General features: G+C 42.9%; 1 protein-coding gene across 22 annotated transcripts in view; it reads left to right on the top strand.

Annotated features, from left to right (window-relative positions):
• Positions 1-26,598, top strand: part of LOC131519491 (cationic amino acid transporter 3-like) — a 112,367-nt gene that overhangs the window by 74,129 nt on the left and 11,640 nt on the right. The window contains exons 1-3 of one of the 22 annotated variants that reach the window (XR_009265684.1): positions 12,210-12,508; positions 12,851-12,931; positions 13,418-14,727. The exons of 16 other annotated variants lie outside the window; for them this stretch is intronic. The gene's annotated coding sequence lies outside the window, so the exon portion shown is untranslated. Of the gene's footprint in view, positions 1-9,671; positions 9,717-12,209; positions 12,509-12,850; positions 12,932-13,417; positions 14,728-22,489; positions 22,656-26,598 lie in introns of those variants that run through there. 5 more of the 22 variants (XR_009265685.1, XR_009265673.1, XR_009265670.1 and 2 more) reach the window with 5 other exon arrangements.

Here is a 26,598-nt window from a genome sequence, read left to right as displayed (position 1 = left end):
AGCTGGAGTGTGCACCATGAGAGAGGCACAGATAAAATTCCCTGAGGTCCGAAGAAGAGAGAGCAAATAAAATAATGTGTGCAAAAGGCATTTTTTTAAACTGTGAATACCCCATACATGTAAGTTTTTAAATTCCCAAAGCAAGGAAAACAGAACAAGGTTGGGAATCAGGAGGCCTGGCCCCAGATTAGAGGTTGGCAAACTATGACCCAAGGCCTGTTTTTGTACAACCCTCAAGCTCAGAATGTTTTGTTGTTGTTGTTGTTGTTTACATTTTATTTATTTACTTTAAAATTTATTTATTTTGAGAGAGAGAGAGAGAGAGAGAGAACACGTGCATACACTCACACATGAGCAGGGGAGGGGCAGAGAGAGAGTGATAGAGAATCCCAAACAGGCTCAGGACTGTGAGCACAGAGCTTACTCAAGGCTCTATCTCATGAACCCTGAGATCTTGACCGGAACCAAAACCAAGAGTCAGATGCTCAACCGACTGACCCACTCAGATGCCCCTGTGTTTTACATTTTTAAAGGGTTATATTTAAAAAGAAACACCAAAGAAGAATGTGCAACAGAGATCACATGCAGCTTGCAAAGCCTCAAATATTTATTGTTTGTCCTTTTATAGAAAAAGCTTGCCAACCTCCTGATCTCAACCAAATTTTACCCTAATTGTATTAACTATGTATAAACCTGCTAAAAAGTTGGAGCTCATCATGTAAGTAAGGGGGGGGACTATTCATTAATTGAATAAGATGACTGGAATTGGTCGCAGTAGGAGGATGAATTGGAATAGGAGAGCGTTTAAAATCCCAATCTTGGGGCAGCTGGCTGGCTCAGTTGGTAGAAGCATGCAACTCTTGATCTTGGGGTTGTGAGTTTGAGCCTCACATTGGGTGTAGAAATTATTTTAAAAATTGGGGTGCCTGGGTGGCTCAGTTGGTTAAGCATCCAACTTTGGCTCAGGTCATGATCTCGAGGTTTGTGAGTTCAAGCCCTGTGTTGGGCTCTGTGCTGACAACTCAGAGCCTGGACCCTGCTTCAGATTCTGTGTCTCCCCCTCTCTCTACCTGTCCCATGCTCATGCTGTCTCTCTCTCTGTATCTCAATAATAAATAAACATTAAAAAAAAGAAATTACTTAAAAAATAAAAATCTAAAAATAAAATAAAATAAAATAAAATCCCAATCTAGGGTCTGGAACTAGTGGGGGATATAGATTTGGGAGTCATCAGCACACATCCAGTGATTGAAACTCGAGTGGACAAAAATCATCCAAGCAGAAGACCAAGGATGAAAACTAGGGAGTATCTACTAGTTAGTGGGGGCTGAAAGGATGAGAGAGCAGTGAAGGAGCCTAAGAAAGTGATCCAAGCGGTAGGAAGAGAGCAAGAGATGAAGAGTATCATAGATAGAGTGGGTTGTTGACAGTGTTGGATGCCAAACAGGGGTAAAGTGGAGCAAAGACTGAAAAGAAGCCATTGCATAGGTCACCGGAGACTCTGTGAGGACAGTTTCGGGAGAGAGGTAGAGTGGAGGTGGGCAGTGCCTTTTAGGATGTTGGCAGTGGAGGGGAGGATGGAGATCAGCTAGTGGGAAGAACACCCATTTTGTCCACCATGCAGGGGTAGTGAGGATCAAATAAATTATGCATGTAAAAGCACTTTGAAAACTGTAAAATACTTACAAATAAAAGGCATTGTGTTATTATAAACTGAGTACTTTCCAGTTCTAAATTTTATTTATTTTTTTTGAGAGAGCAAGCGCACGTGAGCAGGGGAGGGGCAGAAGAGCAGAGAGAGAGAGAGAAAATCTTTTTTTAAAAATTTTAACTTTATTTATTTATTTTGAAAGAGAGAGTGTGAGGAGGGGAGGGGCAGAGAGAGAGAGAATCCCAAGCAGGCTCCGTGCTGTCAGCACAGAGTCTCATGCAAGGCTCGAACTCACTAACTGAGATCATGACCTGAACTGAAACCAAGGCTCTGATGGTTAACTGACTGAGCCTTCCAGGCACCCTCTAGTTCTGAATTCTATGAAACTATTTTTCAAAGTTTATAGCTTAGAACCAAAGACTTTCTATTCCCTGTTATCAATTCTAAACATTCCCTTCTTCAAGGCCTTTCTCAAAGCTAGCTCATCTCCCTAGTGTCTGATTTCCCAGTATGGGACTACCTGTACCAGTTAGCAAATCTGTTGCTCATCTTCCCTGAAAACCTTATTTTCCTTCTCTTCTGAGTCTTCACCCAGGCCATTTGCTTTGCTTTAAGGTTTAAGAATTGCTTGTTTTAGGGGTTGACAGATTTAGCAAATAAAAATGCAGGATGCTATCCATTCATCCATCGATGGACATTTGGGCTCTTTCCATACTTTGGCAATTGGTGGTAGTGCTGCTATAAACATGGGGGTACGTGTGTCCCTTTGAAACAGCACACCTGTATCCCGTGGATAAATGCCTAGTAGTACAATTGCTGGGTCATAAGGTAGTTCTATTTTTAGTTTTTTAAGGAACCTCCATACTGTTTAAAATTTTCTAAAAATGCAGGATGCTAATTAAATTTGAATTTCAGATAAACGACAAATAATTTTTGGTGTATGTCTCATGCAATATCTCATGCAATATGGGCACATCCTCTATTTTATTTGGCAATGCTGCTTCCTCTACTCTCTTAGTTTATCCAGATGGGTCTCTTCCTTTAGAACTTAACTCAAAGCTCATGATGATTGGCATGATAATTAATAAAAAGACTATAGCCTTGTTTACACAAACAGATTTGGATTCAAACCCTGGCCTTCTACTCACATGTTGTGTGAACTTGATTAAATCTCTTCATTTCTCTGAATCTGTAAGTTATCTTTCAAGGCTTTTGTAAGGATTAAAGTAAACAATATTTGCTTGGTTTGTTTGCTTAGGTCTTACGTATTTATTTAAACCTCCCAATTCCACAGGTAAATTCTTTGCTCTGTGTGCCCTCTCAGCTTAAATACTCGTACCTTCTTCATCTGCATTGCTGCTTAGGTTTTCAGCCTGGGTCAGAGTTCTGGGAGGAGGTCTTGTTTGTCCCATCAATCAGGGGATGATCTATCTGGGCCATTCCTTATAGAACCCATGGCAGGGATCTACCCACAGGGAGTTTCAGGATAAGAATAGACTGTGGGGGGGTGGGCACCTGGGTGGTGTCCAACTTCAGGTCAGGTCATGATCTCGCGGTCCTGGGTTCAAGCTCTGCATCAGGCTCTGTGTTGGCAGCTCAGAGCCTAGAGCCCCCTTCTGACTCTGTGGCTTGCTCTCTCTCTGCCCTTCCCCTGCTCATGCTCTGTCTCTCTGCCTCTTTCTCCCTCAAAAGTAAAATAAACAGTAAAAATAGAAAGAAGAAAGAAAGAAAGAAAGAAAGAAAGAAAGAAAGAAAGAAAAAAGAAAGAAAAAAAATAGATTGCTGGGCTCTCATGTGTCTGTCCTTTTTCTCTGGACTACTTGGAAGGAACTCAAGGTAGAGTCCCTAGGAAGCTCAAGGGTGAGTCTTACAGCCCACGTTCTGTTGCTACTGCTGTGCTAGCTCTGTACAGGTTTTCTGAGTGGGTTGATAGGGAAGAAGAGCATGGTGAACCCTCTGTGGTGAGGGACGGGGAGTGGGGGAGCCAGAGTAATTACTAATGCTCTTCTCTGTGATTCAGATCAATTATAAATACTGAGATTCATAAGAATCATAGTGATGGGATACAGGCAGAAAGGTGAAGGCCGTGGATTTCCCCTTTAACTATCAAACTCTCAGCCAGAGGGCTCAGTTGGGCTTCCCTGCCTGACCTCAATACCCCCAAGTGGCAGGTGGGAGGTAGAGTCTGGTGCCCTTGCTTCCTCTTGCCTGAAGCTCACTTGCAACCATCGCTATTGTAATACTACCCACTCTCTCTCACCCTAGCTGCTGGGGGTATGGGTAAGCAGTCAGGTTAGCTAGATCTCGTAGCTCTGATTTTTATTTCAAGCCCAGAAAAAAAAAAAAAACCCGCAAAAAAAAAAAAAACCTACACCTGACAAAACTCAGTAATAGAAGGTGTTTTCTCCCCCTTCCCTTCTCTGGTCCCCTGGAGCTTATTTCACTGGAAGGGAACGCAGGTTGATGTATTTTTAAATGGCTTTGATTTTATCACCTTGCTTAATGATTTGGCACGTTATTTATTAGATGGGGAGCTTCCCAGAGGGGCCTGGCCCATTAACGTATAAATAATGTGGCAAATAGTTCAATAGAGCCGTAAAAAAAGTGATTTAGAAATAAATTGACCTCTGTTTGTTACATGTAAACGAAGGCCCAGGGTCATAATGTATTTCGTGCCCTTAAGCTGGGTTGGTGGGGTTGGGGTGGGAAGGGATGAGTAGGGGGCTAGTGCAGACACTGGGGAGATTTTTTTTTTGTCACAGCTCTTTTTTCCTCTGCCATGTTGAGGGTGTGGAGGATATGATGTGGGCTGCATGTGGTGTGTCTGTGGCAGAATGAATAGATTGATACCTATGGTCTGGGGCAGCAATGCGGTTGGTTGGTAGGGATGGAGATGGGTGGTTTGAGATGGGGGTTTCCTTCAGGACAAAAATCCGTTTGTAATTTTATTATTGAGGAGTTAATATTTAACCCAGGTGTGTGGAAAGTGAAGTAGATGGTTTGAAAAGCAGGCTCTGTCTTGGTGCATCCGGGTCACTGTAGTAAGCACCTTTGATGGGGATTTGTGGTTCATCTCTGCCTAGTACAGCATGCAGCACGTAGTAGGTAGTCAGTAAACGTTTACCAAACACATATCCACATATCTCCAGTGATTGTGGTAGGGAAAGAACAGTAAAGATCATTTCTGAAGTAGAGATGTGAAAGAATGGGTATAATAGCTAACATTTACTAATCACTTCACATATGTAGCCTAATTAAATTTTTTTGTGTTTAAGTTGTTAAATGACACATATTCACAAGAGTGCATAAAAATGTATGTGCATTTTAATGAATTAATGTGGCACTTAGAAATGCCCATGCAAATACCATTTATTAAAAAAAAAAAAAGAATGTAGCCAGGGCCCCAGAACCCCCCTGCTTGTCCCCCCATTTTTTTTTAATTTTTTTAACGTTTATTTTTGAGACAGAGAGAGACAGAGCATGAATGGGGGAGGGTCAGAGAGAGGGAGACACGGAATCTGAAACAGGCTCCAGGCTCTGAGCTGTCAGCACAGAGCCCGACGCGGGACTTGAACTCATGGACCGTGAGATCATGACCTGAGCTGAAGTCGGCCGCTTAACCGACTGAGCCACCCAGGCGCCCCTGTCCCCCCATTTTTTTAGAGAGAGAGAAGGCAGGGGAGAGAGAGGGAGAGAGAGAGTCCCAAGCAGGCTCTGTACTGTCAGTGTGGAGCCCGATGTGGGGCTTGAACTCATGAACATGAGATTGTGACCTGAGGTGAAATCAAGAGTCAGATGCTTAACTGACTGAGCCACCCAGGTGTCCGTGTTATGTCCCTTTTTGATCACAATCCTGTCCCTTCTCCAAAGGTAACAATCTTGTATTTTGTAATAATTTTCTGGTTTTTCATCATGGTTTTGGTACCAATGTATGTATCCTTAAACAATATCATTTTGCTTTTTTTTGAATCTTATATAAATATACTTGAACTGTGTGCATTCTTTTGTGTCTTACATTTTTTTACTCAGCATTTAATTTGTGAGATTCAACCATGTTGTTGCTCATCACTGTAATTTGTTCATTTTCATTGGTGTACACATTTTATAATATGAATATACCATGACTTATCCATTCTACTGTTGATAGACATCTTCACCTTTCAGTTTTTATCACCTGAAAACAGTGCTGCTCTGAACATTCTTAAACATGTATCCTAGTGCACCTGTAGCATGTTTTATAGGGTCTATATCTAGTGGTGGAATTTCTGGGTTATAGGGTATGTGAACATTCAAGTTTACTTAGTAATATCAAATTGTTTTCCAGGTAGTTATACCAATTTTCCCTCTCACCAGAGTATCTGAGAGTTCCTGCTGTTCTAGCATTCTTGCCAAACTCTTAGTAGCCCTAGAATTTTCCAATTTAAGTTTTACAATATCATATCAAATTGGAATTATTATTATTCCCATTTTACAGATGATTAAACTGAATATCATGGTGTTTCAGCAACTTGCTCCAAGTTGTATAACCGGTAAATGGCAGAGCCAGTATTTGAACTTGAATTTGACTCCATAACCCAGCTTTTAATCTCTATGTTTATATTTTGTCTTGATGATGAATACTTGATAGATTTTGGATAAATTACATAGAAAATATTTTCTGCACATTTAATTTTGTTAAACAATTGAAACATTTTTTGTTATGTGTGAAATGGACTATCCCTCTTATGCTTAGTACCAACTTGTGTAGTGGGAAAAATGGCTTGTTTCAGATTTGGGGTGGGATAACCATTTAAGATTAAATATTTAATCTTGAATATGAAATATTTGTCAGAGAGTATCTGACATGGAGTTGACTGTAGGATGTCCAGATGAAGCTTCCAGAGATGATCCAGACCATCCCTCTCTAAAGGCAGGTGAAATATCTGTAAACAACTCTTGGGTGAGGGACTCCACCCAGGAGCCAGAAAGTCCTTTTTTCATGCTACTTCAATTCCTGCTGCTGTTTCAACTCATTCCCTCTAGTTCATTCTTCCAAAGAGAACCCTTAATACATGATCAAAGGCCCCCTTTCTGGTTTCAGGGTATCATGTTGGCTGGGCAGAGTTTCCAATAGAGTCAGGGCTTTAGGATGTCTTTCATCCCAAGAGCTCAAAGCCTCCCACGGACATTAACCCATTAATCACCATGCTGCTCTGTGAAGTTGAGAACAAGTCAGTGGGAGCCTCCCCCGCTTCCCAGGTAGAGAAACTGAGTCCATGGCTTGTCCAGAACTGCCCAGGGAGTCAGGGTGGAGCCAGGAAAGGAACTCAGGTGTCCAGGGAGACCATCTCCTCCACTGTTAGTGAATCAGGGCTCCAGTTTTCTGCACATTCAGCAGAAAAAAGGACTCATGATTGAATGGTGAAAATTGAAGCAAGTGTTACAGGACATCAGAATCCTGGGATCACTGAGCCAGACAGCCTTGCCCAAGGAGACATGCATTCTTCAAGACCAGGGCCAGGGTTTTTACTTCTGTCTCATTGATGTGCCTGGTAGACTATGTCCAGTACATGGAAGGCACTTGATAACTATTAAAGCTGAGTGAGTGTAGAAACAAGCAAGTGGCAAGATGCCTGAATTTGTCTTATTATCTGGGCCTCCTCCCTACTCCCAATTTTTCCTTCTAACAAGAACATCTTTGGGAAGGGGCATGAGGAAATGAACCTTCAGCTCAATGTCGCTGGGTGGCACATGAGCCCAGACAGAGCAGTGGGTAGAGAAGCCTTAGGTCCACAGGCTGGGAATGGAAGAGAGAGGGGTGGAAGGAGTTCCTGAGACTCACTCTTACTTTGCCTGAGAAGATCTATAAATGAAACTAAATTTTAAGCTTATTTCAAGAATTCTGTGAGTTCCTGCCCCTCACCTGCCAGTGTAGTCATCTGGGACAGACACCTTTGCCAATTATAGCCTTTATCCATTCCATGGCAAACAACAGAGCTCTGGGCCTCGTGACCAGATAAAAACATGAATTTTGTTTTCTCCATGTCCTCATCATTTTGTTGACATTCTCAGTGGATTGCTGTTTAGAGGAAGCAGTGAGCATATGTCACTTTAAAATATGTCGTTCTCAGGCACCTGGGTGGCTCAGTGGGTTAAATGTCTGACTTTGGCTTGAGTCGTGATCTCGCGGTGTGTGGGTTTGAGCCCCACATGGGGCTCTGTACTGACAGTGCAGAGCCTGCTTTGGATTCTCTCTCCCTCTCTCTCTCTGCCCCTCCCCCACTTGTGCTCTCTCTCTGAGTGAATAAATAAACTTTAAAAATTAAAAATAAAATAAAATAAAATATGTCATTCTCGGGGTGCCTGGGTGGCTCAGTCAGTTAAGTACCTGACTTAAGCTCAGGTAATGATCTCACGGTGGGTTTGAGCCCCACGTTGGGCTCTGTGCTGACAGCTCAGAGCCTGGAGCCTGCTTTGGGTTCTGTGTCTCCCTCGCTCTCTCTGCCCCTCCCTGGCTTGTGCTCTGTCTCTGTCTCTGTCTCTCTCTCTCTCTCAAAAATAAATAAACATTAAACAGAATAAAATAAAATATGTCATTCTTAGTGTGCTCAGAGATCACAAAATCAAAGACTCTTCTAGGACTAGAGGACCTCCCTAGTCATGGCTTATGCATCCCTGTGTGTCAGTAGAAGATGTCTACCTCAGTTATGGGATGAACTGGAGGAGAGTTATCTGTTTAGAATGTGTATGTGAGACTCCTTAGGTACGTCTCTACACATGACTGGATGTGTATTTGCAAATCGATTTACCTATTGTATGTAGGAATCTCTGTGAGTGAATATGTCAAGAGAGGGGACATCCACATTTGTGTAGGCGACTTTGCTCCCTTTGCTAGCACCTCGTGTAGCTTTTCTCTATCTTCAGACCCTCCTTCCCTTCACCTCCCCAGTAGGTGCTAGTTGGCAGCTCCTGAAGAATCTTGAGGCTGGGGTTGAGGATATTTGCTCCCAATTCTTCTCCTGGCATGTCTTTATTTCAGCCACCCATCTGATCCCATCCCCATCCCTAGAAGGGCTTCCCGCTGCCTGCGTTTATCTCCCTGTTTTATGATGTCATTTAATTAGCTCGCACATGGTGGTTTTATGGGACAAACACGGCCTTGTTTGCCTTATAACTGGATTTCACAGCTCTGTGGGGACAGGTCAGGAAATCTCAGGCCCGTGGTATGTGGAGTTCAAGAATACTGTATCTTTAGGAACCCTAGGAATTTTGGGAAGGGTCTGACTTGGAGTTCTATCTTCCAAACACTAGAAAAAAGTCCCCTGTCACTTCTCCAACTCCCCATCCCATAGCATGTGAATTAACCTTGCTGGGGAAGTGGGAAGGCTGTGCCAATCACAGCCAAGGGGATACCAATTCTTTTGCTGTCCTGAATCTCTGTTGCCTGTGTGACTGTCCTACTACTTGTGGCCCATAGATAGAGTGACCGCTCATAGGGTAGTTATCAGCCTTCTGAACATCAACTTTTGGGGAATGAGATGTGGATACTGTAGGGCATATTCTAAAATAGGGACCTGTGAGCTCAAGGTCCCCAAATGAAAAAAATGGAGAGAATCTTATTCCTTTAACAGAGGGCCTAGTGGGACAATTAGGGTGTTGAGGAAGCAGGGTTCATCCACATGTTAACTAGGGAATTGGGGCTACTCTTCATGCAAATTTATATTGGGACTGCCATGTGCTGTTTTTGGTTTGTGGTTGTTGTTTTGTTAGCTTCTTAGGTCCGGAAGGCCTGGGAATATATAAGAATGAACTATCGAGAACCATTCTAGAAAGAGGAGTTCCATCTGATTTTCCTATATCTCCAGTGAAGGAGACCCTGCCCTCTGCTTCCATGTATGCCTTTTGTGGGAAGCAGCTTTTCCTTCTCCTCTTGCCCACCTCACCAAAGTATCTATACATGCACCCTTAGAAATGTCCATGAGCAATTTCTTGGTCAATACACTATTCTTTTTTTTTTTTTTTTACACTATTCTTTTCTCAGCCTTGGACAGCACATTTCTTTGGCTTTGTGTTGGTGAGTAACCAGGTACGTGTGTGTGAAATGTACATGGGAGCGAGGGATGGGCTGGAGGAGCCCCGGGCAACTTCTGCTTTTTCATTCCCCCATTGCCCTCGTCCACCTCTCTGCCCCTCATGGATGAGATTCTCAACCTCAGGCCCTCAATCCTGCCCTCCCTTTACTGTTCTTCACCCTCCCCTTACTGTGGCTCCCACCGTTCATGTCTCCTTCCTTGGCCTGTCCTTGCATAGGACATCCCTTTGGGCCCCTCATTCTGAAACCCATCAATCTTGTTTTCTCCAAAACCACTGCAGAAAGATGGATAAGAAAAGTAGCCTGGAAACAGGTAAGCAGTGCTTCTAAAAGGGAAACTGAGGCAAGTATCAGTCTGGGGTTGGGAAGAATGTTAAGATAGAGTAGCAACTGGGGGAAGAGCATGCTAAATTGTAACTATAGCTAAGTAGAAATTTAAAAATCCTAATCTCAGATACAGAGACTTATTTGAATATGATATGTCTTAAATGGGGTATTCTAAACATCACTCCCCTGCTGGAATCGCCTGATCTAGTTCTGCCTAGATGCAAAAGGTTAGACCAGATGAATCCTAAACTCTCAGAGGAAGGAAGGACTCAATCTCTCTAGGGCCTCTGTTTCCAGAATCTTCCTTGTCAGGATATCTTCAGAAAATGTAGCCAAAATCCCTCCTGCTGCTGCTTGTAACACGTTAGGAGTCTGATGATGAATATAGTTCATCTTGACTGTCCCCTCCTCCCTGGGAGCTTGTGACAGCACATCTCACCAAAAAACCATTAGGTTCTGAAAGTGTTGGGACTGGCCCTGGCATGTCTTTGCCCTTCTGTGCTGTCCTATCTCCGGATGACTTCAGAGAAGGTGAGGGTGGTGTTCAATGGATGCTCCCGCCTCCCCCTCCTCTTTCCTCTCAATCGCCAATATATTTTCTCTGACAGTTTGCACAGATAGTTAAGATACCGTGTAATTACTGTTGCATTTGAAAGCCAAACATGATTTATATCTGACAAGCTCAGTCATCTTTGGGATGACTTGGGATGTGTGTGTATGTGTACTTTGTGTGTGTGTGTGTGTGTGTGTGTGTGTACATATGTTGGTTATGTCTTTCTGTGGGAGCAGAGTAGGTATTGGGCCCTCTGCCTCTCTCCCCCACTCAGTTACCTTCTTTTACTGAATCAAGAAACTGGAATATACAGAGCACTGGAAGGAGAGGCAACATCCCTATTCTCAGGAGGCAGATGGGACTGATATGATACCCAGGACAACAGCAAACACACAGACAGAGGGGATGAGGGCATTGGTGGAGGATGGAGAAATACTACTGGAAGCAATATGGGTGACTTATCGACAGAGGACTTCCTTCAGGAGGGGCTGGTGGGGGGATGTTTGGAAGAAGTGGATTAGCACCCAGAGAAAGGAAAGGTGGGTGCCTTGGAGGAGAGAAAGAACCACCTTTAAGGTAAAAGAAGAGAACCTTGCAGGGAAGGAGGCAGTTTTGTCTAGCTGGAAGGACGTGTCTGAATGAGGGGGTCACAGGGAAGGGGAGGGTTGGGAGGAAGCGTATACCAGTGGGCAGGGGGGTGGTCAAAGCACTGTTGATTTTTCATCAAACTGTTGTCAGGAGGCATTTGGTCAGCACCTTTGAAAGCCCAGATCCAGGGTGATGGGGTTCTGAGGTGGGAGACTGGGCTTGAAGATAGCAGGGGTTATAGCAAGTGGGGAGGGCAACTAACAGGAGTGGGGATAGAAGACTAGAGAAGCCACCACCAGGGCCTTCCTGAATATTGCTTCTGAGCTTTGTGACAGGGAAAGGGTAACTGCTTCTTTTCCACTTCCCTTCGAATTTCAGTAGGAGAACTTAAAGTTGGACAAGAGAAAGGATTGTATAATTTCCTAAAGCAAAATGCACCACTGCATCATTTCTGTGCCCTAACACAGGTTTGGCCCGTGAGGAGGGTGCTTGGCTTTAAGGCAGAAAGATGCACAGGGATAGATAGGGCTCATCTTCAGCCCCTGGGGTAGAGTGGGAGTGGGGGTGGTTGGTGTTCTTAAGTTTTGCTCTTGGCGTCTCTGGCTCAGGCTTCTGTCAGTACAGACCTGCATCCCGGCCCCGCCCCAACTGCTGATTATACCCCTTGGGATGCATCATTGCTAGGAAAGCAGATGTGCCAGATGTGACATGTTTGAAAGAAGAAAAAATCCCTTACCTCTGAGCCTTGGGGAGAGCTGCTAATCACCGTCTTGCTGCTGCTCATGGAGAGGGCGGGGCTCAGGTGGGTTTTATGCCAGCTTCGAACTCTCCTAGCCCCTCTGCAGGAGGATCTCCAAGTACCTATGGAGCCAGATGTGGAAGAAGGAGACTTGGGAGAGGAGGAAGAGAAACTGAGACCCATGTTAAATGGAAAAGATTTTGGTTGCTCAGTAGCGGGTGGGTGCCAGCTAGTTTATTGTTCTGGGTTGAGCAATTTATGTAAGAAGGTGTTGGTGTGTGTGTACATGTATGTGTGTTTCTAGGAATTCAACCCAATGGCATCACTTCAGTTTATCTAGCAACTTCTCCTGGAAGACCTCTGTGACTTGCTGAGAGCCCTCCTGCTCCAGGCCCTCCTACTGCTCCGCAGTCTCTCCTAGTTTTATTTTCCTCCTCTCCTCAGGAATTGAGCTCAGAACTTGCAGTATGTCTTGTCCTTTGCCTGAGGGGAGCCTCCTGAGCCTTGCTGACAGATGTCTCAGTCTGGGAAGCTCCAGCATGCTTTGCTTAGTGTCTCTCCGCCAAGACGGCGCCCGAGGTACCCAGATGTCAGGGCCCCAGTGCTTCAGCTATTCCCCTAGCCATTTCCTGATGCTGATGGGATAGAGGAACAGTTCCTTTGATAAGACTAGGAGGGGCTTAGGAGAAGAAATACAAGAAAGACTCTTGGGTGCACTAGAAACTTCTAAGTCTGAGATCAAGGTAAAGTCACACAGTACTGCACAGTGCTTAGAGAATGGACATAATTGTTCCATGGTATCTACAATCCTTAGGAATGTAGTTGACTCTAAAAAAAAAAAAATCTCTGCTCAGATTCCTAGGAGGTGATTCTTGATTACATCTTTCCTTAGGTGTTGACATTTTCTATTTTCTAAACCAGATTATAACTCTTCTAATCTGAGCCCAAAGAAAGTGGACCCACCACTAAGACATCTAGGCTAACCCTAGGACCTTAATGCATGTAAGTAAAATAGTAGAGTTCTATTGTCTCTACCAACTAAAAGTCCACTGACTAAACCAAATTCCAAAGTAGCTCTATCCCAAACCCAATCCTTAATCCTGATCCTGAAATTAAGCCTAACTCAAATCCCAATTCTGCTCCCCTCCCCCGCTTTCACTGCATGGAATGATTTCAGGGGAGGAGGGGTTGGGGAGGAGAGGGCAAGATGAGGAATGCCTCTGGGGAGAAGGAGGAGGAGGAGATCCAGCCAGAGCGACCTAGAGGAGCCAGTGTGGTATCTGGGAGCCTGGGGCATGATCCCGGTACCTGCCAAGCCATGAGTCACGACATCATTCTCCATGGCATTTTGTTGGGGGTGTGTCTGGGCTGGCACCTGGTAAACAGCCTTGCTTGGAATGAGGTGCTTCCCCTCTGCCCCTCTCCCTAATTTGGGGACAAGAGAGAAGTCTTCTGTCCTGAGGGTCCTTCTTTTCTCTTTTCTTTGAGATTTCGCAAGACTCAAGCAAAGCAAGAGGAAAGACTTGGCACTTTGTCATTAGTTGCAAAGAGATCATGGAGAGACTAAATTACTGAGAATGCAGAGTCTAGAAGCTTCCAAATGTGAGGTGACCTCGTCCAGCTCCCTGAGCGTCATCCCCCTCAGGGACGCAGAGTTGCTCCACTTTGCCCTGTGCCCTCTCATGACAGGGCTTATGCTCTACCACACCTCCCTTCCACTGTAGCTATTGCCCAAATCCAGATAGGCATCCAGGGTGGCTGGATAGAGATCTTTATGGGAGTAAACCTGTGCCTGTGGATGAAATAACAACCGGAAACACCTGGAGCTTTTTCCTGAACCTGGTACCTCTCCCCGGCTAACTTGAGTCATGATGTGTCACTTTTCTGTCTATCTGACCCTTACTCTTGGGAAGGGAGAGAAGGAGCAGGACACTAATGACTGTTTCCTGATGTTAAGGCATGATTAGGACCATTATTGTTTAGTCCTTGGGGAAGCCAGACAACCATCAGCCTGACTCTAAACACATGTAGTTCAAGACAGTTGCTATCCTCAGGGCTCATGGAAGCTCCACTCCTCCCCCCCCATCCTTAGCCCACAACTGCCAATCCTGCTGTAACCACTGTAGATAGGACTTGGGGGAAGGGGGTTGGTGTGCCTGGTTCTTTGGTGTATTCCCTCTAGGCCTCATTTTCATGCCTGGAGCAGAAATTACACTCCTCTCCCATTGCAGATTTAGCTCTTGTCCCAGCCTCCTCCACAGGGTTTGGAGGCTAAAAGTCCTCTAAAACTAACTAGGAAGTGACAGTGGTAGGTATTAACATACAGTTCTTTATGAAAGACTGCAAAAGCTCCATTCTTTGAATGACACACAAAACTCACTTTAACCAAGCCTGACTCCCAGGTGCAACCCACTTGGAAAAGACCAGCATTCCAGTTTGTTGAGGATTTCAAATATGTAATATGATTTAGAAGAAAGTCAAAATATGGGAGTCAAAAGGGGCTTGGGGTCAGAGTTCCTGCCAGCTGCCTCCTTTTTCTTTCTTATAATGCTGAAATATTATAGTAATAATAATAACTAACATTTAAATGGTATTTTACAGAGGTACCTTGGGGGCTCAGTCGGTTGAGTGACCAACTTCAGCTCAAGTCATGATCTTGCAGTTTATGAGTTCAAGCCCCATATGGGACTCACTGCTGTCAGCCTGTCAGCGCAGAGCCTGCTTTGGATCCTCTGTCCCTCTCTCTCTGTCCCTTTCCCGCTTGTGTTCTCCCAAAAATAAAATTTTTTTAAATGGTATTTTACAGTTCCAGGGTATTTTCATTTATAATCATACAATAACCTTGTATGCTTGGAATTCTTACCCTCATTTTACAGACAAAGAAACAAAGTACTTACATGATTTCCTTAAGGCTATGGAACTAGTAAGCAATAGAGGTGGCATTTGATCAAAGTCTAGTGACTGTTGTCAGGCTGTCGAAGATCGTATGTCCAACTATCACAAGAAGAGTTAGGGAACCCTTTCTGAAGAATTTCCAGGGTGGGGAATACAGTTTCTAATGAAATCATAAATGCGTTCCTAATTCATAGGTTCAGGATAAGATGGTCTTGGTGTGACTCCCCCCCCCCAGAAATGAGGTATAAAAAACTAAATCTAACCCCATTGTCAAGACAATATTAAGAAAACTGGGGAAGACGTGCCATCATATGCAAGCTAATAATATTTTATTGATGAAAATTTGGATGTTCTAATGAGTGTGATTTAGAAGGAAACTCCAGAGGCTCTAGGTCACCATTTCTAGTCCATACAGTCAACATGTGGATGCCCTGTTCTTAAACAATCAGAGGAATAGGAGCCCACTGCAATTTTTGATCCACCTGCCAATTTTATCTTAGCCTAATCTAAATCTCTTTTGCTACCTTCTCACTAGATCTGTTAGTGGGATTGGGGGTAGGGGGGATATTTCTGCCTGTCTGTTTATCTCTCTCTATCAAGATTTGGAAAGCTGTCTAGAAGCTTCTAGTGTAATATCCACTTATGGGTTTATAAATAATTCATTCTTTTCAGGCTTCTTCAGCCTAAATAATGTCAACTCCCCTGGCTTTTTCTTCTCACATCCAGCTTTTGAATAATACTGGTTGTTTCAGGTCTTTCGGAGAGGTCAAGTCTCCTAGAATATGAAGTGCTATTATTTCCTTCCACTCTGATTCGGGCTGTTCTTGCTTTTGCTTCCTTGTTGTAAACACTTCCCAACAGGACTTCCCTCCTTCGATTCTCTCCCTCATAACCATCCCAAACTCTGTTGTTGTCTCCCTAAAACATGGTCCTAATCATGCCACTTTTCTTCTCTGCTCCATAGCTACCTTGTTGAGTGCACACTATGTGTCAGGCACTATCACTATACTAAGTGCTCCATATGCATCATCTAATTTAATCACCACATCAACCCTATGTAGTATGCACTTTTGTTTTCTCTGTTCAAAGTTGAGGAGACAGAGGCACAGAGTAGTTATAGAACCTGCCGTGTCTCATGACTGGAAAGAGGAGAGCTTAGATTTAAACCCAGACCTTTGCAACCCAGAGTTCATGCTATCCCGATACTGTCTGTATATTTTTAAATGTATCTGTCATGTCTCCTGATGACAGGACCTGTGATATCTGTCATATCAAGTGCTCGGACACCACCCTATTTAGTAATGTTCAATAAATGCTTGTTTATGATTATGATGATGTAGGGAAAAAAGCAGTTCTTGGTGAACATGATAAGGAGGAAGGGAGAATTTTAATTGTGATTATCCAATTTGCTAACGAGAACTTAGACTTCTTGTTTCATGTGGACTTTGCCGAATCCATTTCAAGAGCCCCAAATGTGCACAGAGCTCTCAATTCAGTGGAGGAATCCTCTAGGAACAAGACTTAGTTTCTGTTCTTGGGGAGCTCCCAGGCTAATGGAGCCCCCAGACACAGGCATTTTTATGGAATTTGCATGACTGTTGCAGGTTCAGACACCACCTAACAAGAGGTTGGACGCTCTGTTTTGCATGATGATAGAGAGAGATGGTAAAAGAGAGACTACAGATACTCTTTGGTGTCTCTAGCTGTCCTTCAAGACATGTAGCCTAGCTGCAGCACAGAGAATTTGGGCCATGTGGATTGCCTCCACTGGTGGTCTCCAGTCTGCCACTTAGCAAGGTGAGGGGAAGGGCAGTGATGATTTACTCTAGAACAAGGTAAAGAGGCTGAGGGGACAGGGAGAAGCTGCTTACAGTTGCAGGGCAGCAGAACCGAAACTACAGCCAAGGTCTCAAATGAACCCACCTGAATGTCTTGGCTTCACGGGGGTAGTGGAGATAGAGAGGTAGCCCCATTTCCATGTCAGAATGGCTCCAAACCCTGTGTGTCCTCCTAGCTCTCGCCACATGCACTTTGCTTCACTGCCTGCCCTGAAGCAAGAGCTGAGGTCTCAGGTTTTGGGGAAAGTGAGGTGCAGCGTCGCCTGACAAATGGGTGGGTCCCCCCCACCCAGTTTACAAGCCCAGGGTGGCTCCCTCTAACACCCTCCCTCTCTTTATGGCTCTGCCGCAATCTTTGATGTCTTCTTCTGGTGAAGTGGTTCTGGGGTAGAAAGAAGCCAACCTCAGCCAAAGACGCCCCGCGCACAGTGGTGTTCAGGCCAGGGAAGGGGATCCAGCAAGGAGGTCAGGGATTTAGCATATGGAGCCGTCAACCGGACAAACTGACACGGAGTGTCTTTTCAGATCTGTGTCTCTTTGGGAAATATCAGTGTTATATTCGTTCTCTTTCATGGTGATAGAAAGAATATGCTTGGGCTTTGGAGTGACCCAGACATGGTTCAAACCATAGATCCTCCACATTTGAGTTTTTTGACCTTGGGCAACTTGACCCTTTGAGCTTCAGTTTCCAAATCTGAGTTGAGTAATAGACAATTCATCTCACAGGATGTCATGAGAAAGGACTAAAATGTGTACAGAAAGTGCACAGTAGTGTCTCATATCCAAACTTGCTCCGGTAATTAAAAGATAAGCTCCTCTGTGTGCAGGGATCTCACTGGCTTGCTCTCCTTCATATCCCTCTCCCTTCTCCAGCACCACAGGCCTCTCTGCCCTTTCTCTGCTTGGGTGGAATGGCATTTTCACTCAAGCATCCCCCCTTTCCTCAAAGATGCACAAATCCCAGGATCTGCACCGATCTTCTCTGTCATCAGCAGGCCCCCATCTCGAAAGCCATTTACCTGGAGAATCCTGTAAACAACCTCCTCTTCATAGTTGGCAGTTTTTCCTCTTCTCTGCCATGCTCCCTCTCTCCTCCATTAAAATGATTTTATTTGCTTTGCTCCTATTCTTATCCATCTATAATTTTTATTTTATAGTCACTCCATAATGGTCTGGGGCCATCCCTACTGAATCACCAACTGGTCTTACTTTAAGATTTAATTTGGTTTTATTAAAATTACCAAAATTCTCCTTGGGCAGGTGTAGACCTGGCCAGGGCAAAGCTCTCTAGGCTGTTGACTATGAGGTCCCTCCCCACTGGTAGATTTCCAGGCTCTTCAGTTTTTCATTCAGCCACAGCAGGTGAATGTTCCTGGTGCAGGGAGAGAGAGAGAGAGAGAGAGAGAGAGAGAGAGAGAGAGAGAGAGAGAGAAAGCGCACACACTTGCTTTACTTTGCCTTATAAAGTCTCAGAAAATGGGTTTCCCACTCCCACTACTTTTACCTATCCACTTCTGCACTTTTTTGAAGGAAGAAAATGTTCATCCACCTTCCTTTTGCCTTTCTAAAATCATAAATGGGTGCTCCTGGGTGTCTCAGTCAGTTGAGTGTCCCACTCTTGATTTTGGCTCAGGTCACAATCTCTAGGTTAGTGAGATTGATCCCCACAACAGGCTCTGCTTTGACAGCACAGGGCCTGCTTGGGATTCTCTCTCTTTCCCTTTCTCTCTCTGTCCCTGCCCTGTTTGCGTGCGCTCTCTCTCTCCCTCAAAAATAAAATCAATACACTTTAAAAAATCATAAATGGATCCCAGGGTATCTGATGTAAATGCAATTGAGATCAGTGAATGCATCTCGAGTGTCAGGATTGTAGGGAGGAAACATGTACATGGATGTGTGTGTGTGTATGTGTGTGTGTATGTCTAAATGTAGCTTGGAGTGTAGATGTCTCCCATTTAGCTGTGAGAACATAGATCTACACTGCCTAGGGAAAGAGCTTCAATGTATTTTAAGTGGCTAAAGAAGCTGCCCACTATTAGCCACTATGCCTGCCCTTGGGAGTATAGACACATTCTATGAAAATGTAATCTTTGGTGTGAAGTCAGTGACAGTAATAGGTTTTAGCTCCTTTACATCTTTACTTTTTCTTTTCAGGGAAATGGGGTAGGAAAAGCATGGGAAAAATAGGATTTTCATTTAGATCTTCCAATACGTTACTTATTCTCTTAAAAAAAAAGAGATCTTGGGGTGCCTGGGTGGCTCAGTCGGTTAAGTGGCCGACTTCGGCTCAGGTCATGATCTCGCGGTCGTGGGTTCGAGCCCCACGTCGGACTCTGTGCTGACAGCTCAGAGCCTGGAGCATGTTTCAGATTCTGTATCTCCCTCTCTCTGACCCTCCCCCGTTCATGCTTTGTCTCTCTCTGTCTCAAAAATAAAAATAAATGTTAAAAAAATAAAAAAAAAAAAGATCTTCGTTAGATGCATAAATTTCAGTGATAGGGCCGTTGGACCCAGAAAAAGTAGAAGAGGAAATAGGATTCAAAGAAAATGAAAATAACAAAAGAAACGTCCTGAATTAGATGTCTTCTATTTACCTTGGTGGATGATCACGGACTGTCCCTCAAGGCCGCCAATACATGTAGATCCCTTTGAGAGGTAGAATGCAGGATGAAATCCCTCCCATCCCAATTCCATGGACATCTCTGTTTTGTTCCCATGTCTGAAGAGAGACATTTTCAGTTAATAAAAGAATGTGCCTCTGTCTACTTTCCCCTCCCTGCCCCCTCCATAGTCCTAGGATGCAGGTGAGTATTTGCTCACTTCTGTCTGTGTATCCACATCCCAAATACCTCCTAAGGAGCCAGGGAAGAACTCTACAATGGGAACCATGAACAGTGCATGAAGCATGAGGCATGAACAGTGCATGAACAGAACAGTTACTAGAGAATCTCATAAAAGTCGGTCAGAGGGCTGTTGGGCTCAGAGCTCCGTTTTGGTCTCAACTTCTGCTCCCTGCCTACAGTTTTGCTTGGCTGGCATCAATCGACGCTGAAGCTGCCTGTTGCTTTTAAGGGAAGAGGGACTACAGCTGGGGTGATGAAGAGTTAGTTTCCCACCCGGAACAGTGGAGGGTTTCCACCTCTCCCGTAAGGACCCAATTTTGAATCTAGAAGGTTGAATGAGAAGACCGTTTGAGGTAGCCTAACACCAGGCATTTGAAAATAGACATTTTTTTCACCATCCTTCTTTTCCTTTAAAAAAAATAATGTAACTTGGAAGAATATGATTATCCTAAAACATTTTTATTTTTTAATTAAAGAGGGTTCATTATGCTACCCGTCTCATCTCGTCCCAGAGGAGGGAAACCCTGTGTTCAGCAAGTTTGCTAAGAAATAATTATAGGTTCAGATCTTCCCCAGGCCCCGAAATTCAATTAAAAAAAAATTTTTTTGTTTTAAGTTGCTTGCAAGTCACATGGTGTGTATGTGTGCACGCGCGTGTTCGTGTGTGCGCGCACGCCCCAGTTCTCCTCGCAACTGCTCTGGGAATGGGTTCCCGGATGTAAGGCTTCTAAAAGACAAGCATCCGCCTCCCCCCTCCCTGACCCACTTCCAGCCCAGTTTCTTCAGCCGTATCTTTGTGAGCGGGTATTAATAGGGTGAAAAATGTTTCTGTGAAAGGAACCTTACTTTGTTTTGTGTTGGTTTGTTTTCGGCTAGCATTGCCCTGATCGTCTCCCAGCCCCCAATCCCTGGGATACCTCTTATACTGAATCCCTTATACTGAATTAGGTCAGTGTACATAAGTGGCTCTCAACGCTCACTGTGGATCAGAATCAGCTAAGGGAACGTTTAATCAGCGTAATGCCTATTTCAGGATGTATGGATTCAGCTGGTGTGGAGTGGGGTCTAGGCATCAGCATTTTTTAAATATTTATTTTTGAGAGCAAGAGAGAGAGAGAGCACGAGCAGAGAAGGGGCGGAGAGGGAGGGTCAGAGGATCTGAAGCGGGCTCTGCACCCTACCAGGGAGTCCCTGGGCGTAGGTATTTTTTAAAACTCCTCGGTGCTGGTGTGCAGCTAACATGCAGGGTTAGGGACCTAGTGGTGGGGATTTGGTGATTAGTAAAGACACGCAAACACGGTCATGAAACCCAAATTCAGCTGCCTAATTTGACTTTTTGGCTCATTGTATAGTTATTTTAAATAATGTAAGTGTAGGGGCAGGGTGCTTATCTGTCACTTCTTTTTTAAATTTTTTAAATTTAATTTTTTATTTTTTTAAATTTACATCCAAATTCGTTAGCATATAGTGAAACAATGATTTCAGGAGTAGATTCCTTAATGCCCCTTAACCATTTAGCCCATCTCCCCACCCACAATCCCTCCAGTAACCCTCAGTTTGTTCTCCATATTTATGAGTCTCTTCTGTTTTGTCACTTCTATCCAAACTCTGAGTTACAGTTAAACTTGGGTGGGACGGAAAGTCATGGTTGCTCCCCTCTTCTGTCATTCCAAGAGAGGGGGCCGTTCTATTGTAGGACTGTTCCAGTTTACATAAAGAAAAAAGATTATTTAGAGAGGTTATTGTATAGAGGACAGACCCTGCAGGAACATTCCAGGAACTTGGGCAGCATTTATGGGTTCATTTAAGCCATGATTAGCCTTCTCCCGGGTTTAAAGAAAGTAGCTAAAAACCCCAGGCTTCAGGGTACAAACCCTCCTGGCAGCCAGGAATATGAGAAGAGAGAAGGCAGGACTGTGTGAGGCCAGATTCACACTAGATAATAAACCAAAACAGACATGTCTAATAGAAATCCAATAAATGAATTAATAAAATAAGTAACATAAATGTGCCTATGAATCCCCATATATCTCAGCATATAAACATATATAGGTTATATATATTGGTGGCTTACCTAATGTTTATGTGCATGTGCATAGATTTAAGTAGAGTGGTATATAAATATATTTATATAACCTCACTAGCTCTGTGGGGCATGGAGGTAATTATGCAGATTTCTCAGGCATAGGTTTTGGAAATTGTAGCTATTTTCATATTTTGACTGAAAATTTCACTGATATCTTGATGCTTCCAAGTACTTAGATATATCAATTATGTATATATTTTCTATTTTGTAGGTAGATGTTTGTTGTCCATATAAACTTTTTTCAGAGAGAGGGTACTGAGTCTTTATGGATAGCCAGAGTGAGCAATTCAGACTCAAATAATCTACTTTGGGTCTTAGCTAATCTGTGCTTACAAATTATGTAAACCAGTTCTAAAATCTTTACTTATTTGGTGTTACGTAGAGGTTCCACCTAAAAATGTGAACCAGTTGAATGAACTTCATTTTGCTTTTGGGGGTGCAGGTGTGTGGTCAATAGCTAGTAGGACCTGTTGGGTCCACTTTCAATTATTTTTGCACTCTTGAAGGGAGAAATAGCGGACAACTATCCAAGAGAGAGCTAAGAGAAAAAATTCAGTTTGGCTTTGTGATGAAGTCAGAATCGAATCTCTCATTCTTTATCATCCTCACACACATAAGCACAGGTGCGCACACATGCAGGTGAACGCACACTCCCTTTTGTCAGACTGTACCTAATGTCTTTCCAGGATGGACTGACAGAAGCCCGATGGAGGAAGCAAACCTAAGCAGTCTCCAGAGACAAGAACAGACTAGCACACATTATCCACATAGGAGATACATGCTTACATATGTAGAGATGTGCTTTTGTCCCAAAAGGGCTTGCCTAAGACATTGTTTACAAACAACTACAAAATCATTATCTAATTTCTATGACATTTCTGCTTACCTCCCAGTTTGATTCTGTATCTGAAGCTGGGACAGATATTGGAACTGTGTGTCTCCAAACTGCCTCCAGAGTCACATGGTGGAGAGCAGGAGGGAAGCCATCCACTACCACCTTCCTGTCTCCCGCAGACAGACTGGGCTGAGCCAACTACAGAGTCTTCCAAGACACTGCTTTAAAGGTCCATTTATGACTATTTTTTATGAAAAATAACATAGATGAGTTTTAATAAGATTCCTCTCTCTCTGGGTTGGCTCAGCAACAACTTAGCTTTAAATATGCATCTCATTCCCCTAACTGCTCCTTTTAACTTGTTGGGAAAACCAAAATGATAAGATAATATAGAAGAGAGTTTTCTGAATTGTTTGGTCACAAACATCCCACTTTATTAAATACATCCACATGAAACAACTTTTGTTGTTTTATTTGAATTCACTTTGGCTTGGGTATGTAGGAAGAGAGAGTCAAATTGCTCTGTTAGTTTTCATGGATGCTGTTCTATTTCATCCATACTACTGGTGATGCCATTCATCAGAATGTGGACATATCAGATTTCCAGTTTTTACCTGGGATGTATGTGGTCACATACCAATAGTTTTGTACCAGCAGAATGAAGTGGGGCAAGGAGTCCTGTACCAGCTATTCATTTACTCATTCAGCAAAGATTTATTGAGCTCCCATTATGTCCTAGGTGCTGTGTGCAGTTCTAGGGTAGCAGAGAACAAGGTCCTGTCCGCAAGGTACTCACAGTATTCATGGAAGAAATGGGCATGTTGACAAATAGGGATAATACAATGTGTAAGGCATAGTGAAAGAAACAATGCATGAGGTATTATGAAAGCACAAAGGAGCAGTCAGGGTGGGGGCAAGGTGAGGGTGGATTCTCAAGGGGGAGCAATTGATGAGAGTTAGAACTTTATTTCATTCATCGTTGTTATCTCCTACTCCTTCGTATGATACCATGCTCGTTGAATGAATTGATCAAGGGTTGGTTAAGTCTCTTTTTTTTAATGTTTATTTTTGAGAGAGAGTGAGAGAGACTGCTAGTGGGGGAAGGGCAGAGCGAGAAGGAAATGGAGGATCCAAAGCGGTTCCTGCTGACAGCAGAAAGTCCAACACGGGGCTCAAACTCACGAGCTGTGAGATCATGACCTGAGCCAAAGTAGGACGCTTAACCGACTGAGCCACCCAGGTGCCCGGATTAAGTCTCTCTGCAGTGGCAAAAGCACTGTAATAGGAGTCAGTAGGTCTAGGTTTTGGTCCAGGGTCTGCAATTGCAGTTTGTGACTTGACCCTATCACTGTTTGTCAAGAGGAAATTAGGAGAAGATCCTGGATGAATTCCACATCTCCACTTCCCTGGCTAAATAAAATATACTGTCCCTCCACCCAGTGTATGAATAATACATAAGAAATAAAGCCAAGATTTTCATTCTATGATCCATTCATGAAATGTTAGCTCCCTATAATCTTTATCCTTTCCCAATTTTCTGTAAATCTTTTTAAAGATATTTTAAAATTATTTGGAAGAGGATTTATAACTTCAGACTGATTTTTTTTTTTTGGCAAAAGTTAGGACAGATTGACTAGTACAGAGAAGGCTGGAACCTGGGGAAAGTGAAATATTATAGAACTCATTTGACTTAGTTCACCCAGTGCTGAAAAACAGTTTAAAACCATGCAGTGCTTAGAGCAGAGAAGCCGCAGGCAGGGTTCAGAGACCACATAGTGTCCTACTTCATAGAATACTGTTTCTCTCTGCTTGAGTCTAGCACAGAAGGAGACTGGTGGCCAAAGTGTCCTGACCTGGTTGCAACAGGACGACTCATATCCCTGTTGATCATGTTGCCTCTTTCTTTCCCTTACCACAGGCCAAAGGGAGGAGACAGAAACTAAATGTTGTAGGTCTAATCAAACAACTCAATGTTAAAGCTGAAGGGTCTAATCCTTCTTATAGAATTCTTACTCTTTCTGTCTAGAATACTCTTGTTTACCTCAGTTTTCTCTTCTGCAAAATAGGTGTAATAATTCCTACCCTACTTACTGTTCAACCTACTTACTTCCTTACCTACTTTCTTTTATGATACTTATCACAATTTGTAATTTGTATTTGATTAATATCTGTCTTTCTAATTTGACAGTAGTACTCATGAAGATGGGGACTGTGTTTGTTTTTTCCTCTCCATTTAATTGCCAGCATCTAGCGAAGTGCTTCCATGCATTAGTCATTCAGTAAATACCTTTGAATAAGTGAATGAATGGTATTTTGGGAATCAAGTAAGATGAAATATTTGAAATACTTTCAAAAAATTTTACAGGTGAAACCTGTGTAAAGCATTGTTTCTAGTTAGGTAGGTTGTACATTCCTTGAGTTTAGGAACTAAGTCTTAATACTGTTTATTTCCCATTCAACCTGGCAGCATACTTTTCACATGGTAGGTGCTCTGTAAGTAATTACGCTTATCACTATATTATTTAAAATAAAATTATAATACTTGCAATAAACAATCATCTGAAAGTGAACTTAAGACAAAAAATTCCATTTACAATAGCATCAGATATAATAAAACACTTAGGAATAAATTTAACAAAAGACATATAAAAATTATACTCTGAGGGAGGCCCGGGTGGCTGAGTCAGTTGAAATTCTGACTTCGGCTCAGCTCAGGTCATGATCTCATGGTCCATGAGTTTGAGTCCCACATCGGGCTCTGTGCTGACAGCTCAGAGCCTGAGCCTACTTCAAATTCTGTCTCTCTGTCTCTTTCTCTCTGCCTCTTCCCCACTCATGCTGTGTCTCTCTCAGAAAATAAACATTTAAAAAAATTTTAAAAATACTTGTAATCAAGAGAGTATGGTCCTGGCATAAAGATAGACCTACAGATCAATGGAATACAATGAGAGTCCAAGAATAAATCCTTACATTTACAGCCAACTGATTTTCAACACAAGTGCTAAGACAAACCAGTGGAGGAAGAATAGTCTTTTTAAGTAGTCCTGTGACAACTGGCGAAACACATGCAAAAAAAAAAAAAAAAAAAAGAATTTTGACTCCTACCTCACACCATATATAACAACTAGCTCAAAATGGATCAAAGACCTAAATGTAAGAGCTGAAACTATAAGATTTTTAGAGATAAACACATGCAAATCTTCATGACCTTGGGTTAGGTAATGGTTTCTTAGATAAATGCTCAATAAGATAGGAAAAATAGGTACATTGGACTTCATCAAAATTTAAAACTCTTTTCTTCAAAGGACACTATCAAGTGAAAAGACAACCCACAGAGGAGGAGAAAATATCTGCATGTCATATATCTGATAAGAGACTTGTATGTACAATATACCAAGAATTCTTATAACTCAATAATAAAAAGACAAATAGCCCAATTAAAAATGAGCAAAGTATCTGAATAAGCATTTCTCCAAATGCCAATAAGCATATAACAATAGGCTCAACATCATTAGCTCTCAAGGAAATGTAAATCAAAACCACTAGGATGGCTATAATAATAATAATAACAAGATAATAATAACTGTTGGTGAGGATTGGACAAATTGTAACCCTCACACATTGCTGGTGGGATTATAAAATGATACAACTGTTTTGCAAAACAGTCTGACAGTTTCTCAAAATGTTACACCTAGAGTTACCATGAGACCCCAGCAGCTCCACTCCTAAGTATATGCCCAAGAGAAATGGAAACATATGTTCCTGTAAAAACTTGTATATGAATGTTCATAGCAGTGTTATTCATAATAGCTGAAAAGTGAAAACAACCCAAATGTCGATCAACTGAAGAAAAAGAAAGGGGACTATTCATATAATGGAATATTATTTGGCAATAAAAAAGGAATGAACTACTGATACATGCTACAATATGGATGAATCTTGAAAACATCCTAACAGAAAGAAGCCAATCACAAAAGACCACATATCATATGATTCCATTTACGTGAAGTGTTCCAAGTAGGTGAATCTATAAAACGAGACAGTATATTAGTGGTTGCCTAGAGCTAGGAGTGTTGGGGGCAGTGGGAAGCTAACAGATACAGGATCCCTCTTTGGGGTGATGAAAATATTCTAAAATTGATTGTGATGTGGTTGCACAACACTGTGACTAT

This window comes from Neofelis nebulosa, chromosome 8, assembly GCF_028018385.1.
Source record: "Neofelis nebulosa isolate mNeoNeb1 chromosome 8, mNeoNeb1.pri, whole genome shotgun sequence".
NCBI classification, from domain to species: Eukaryota; Metazoa; Chordata; class Mammalia; order Carnivora; family Felidae; genus Neofelis; species Neofelis nebulosa.
Note: the sequence above shows the minus strand (reverse complement) of the source record. Positions and strands in the feature narration are given on the sequence as shown.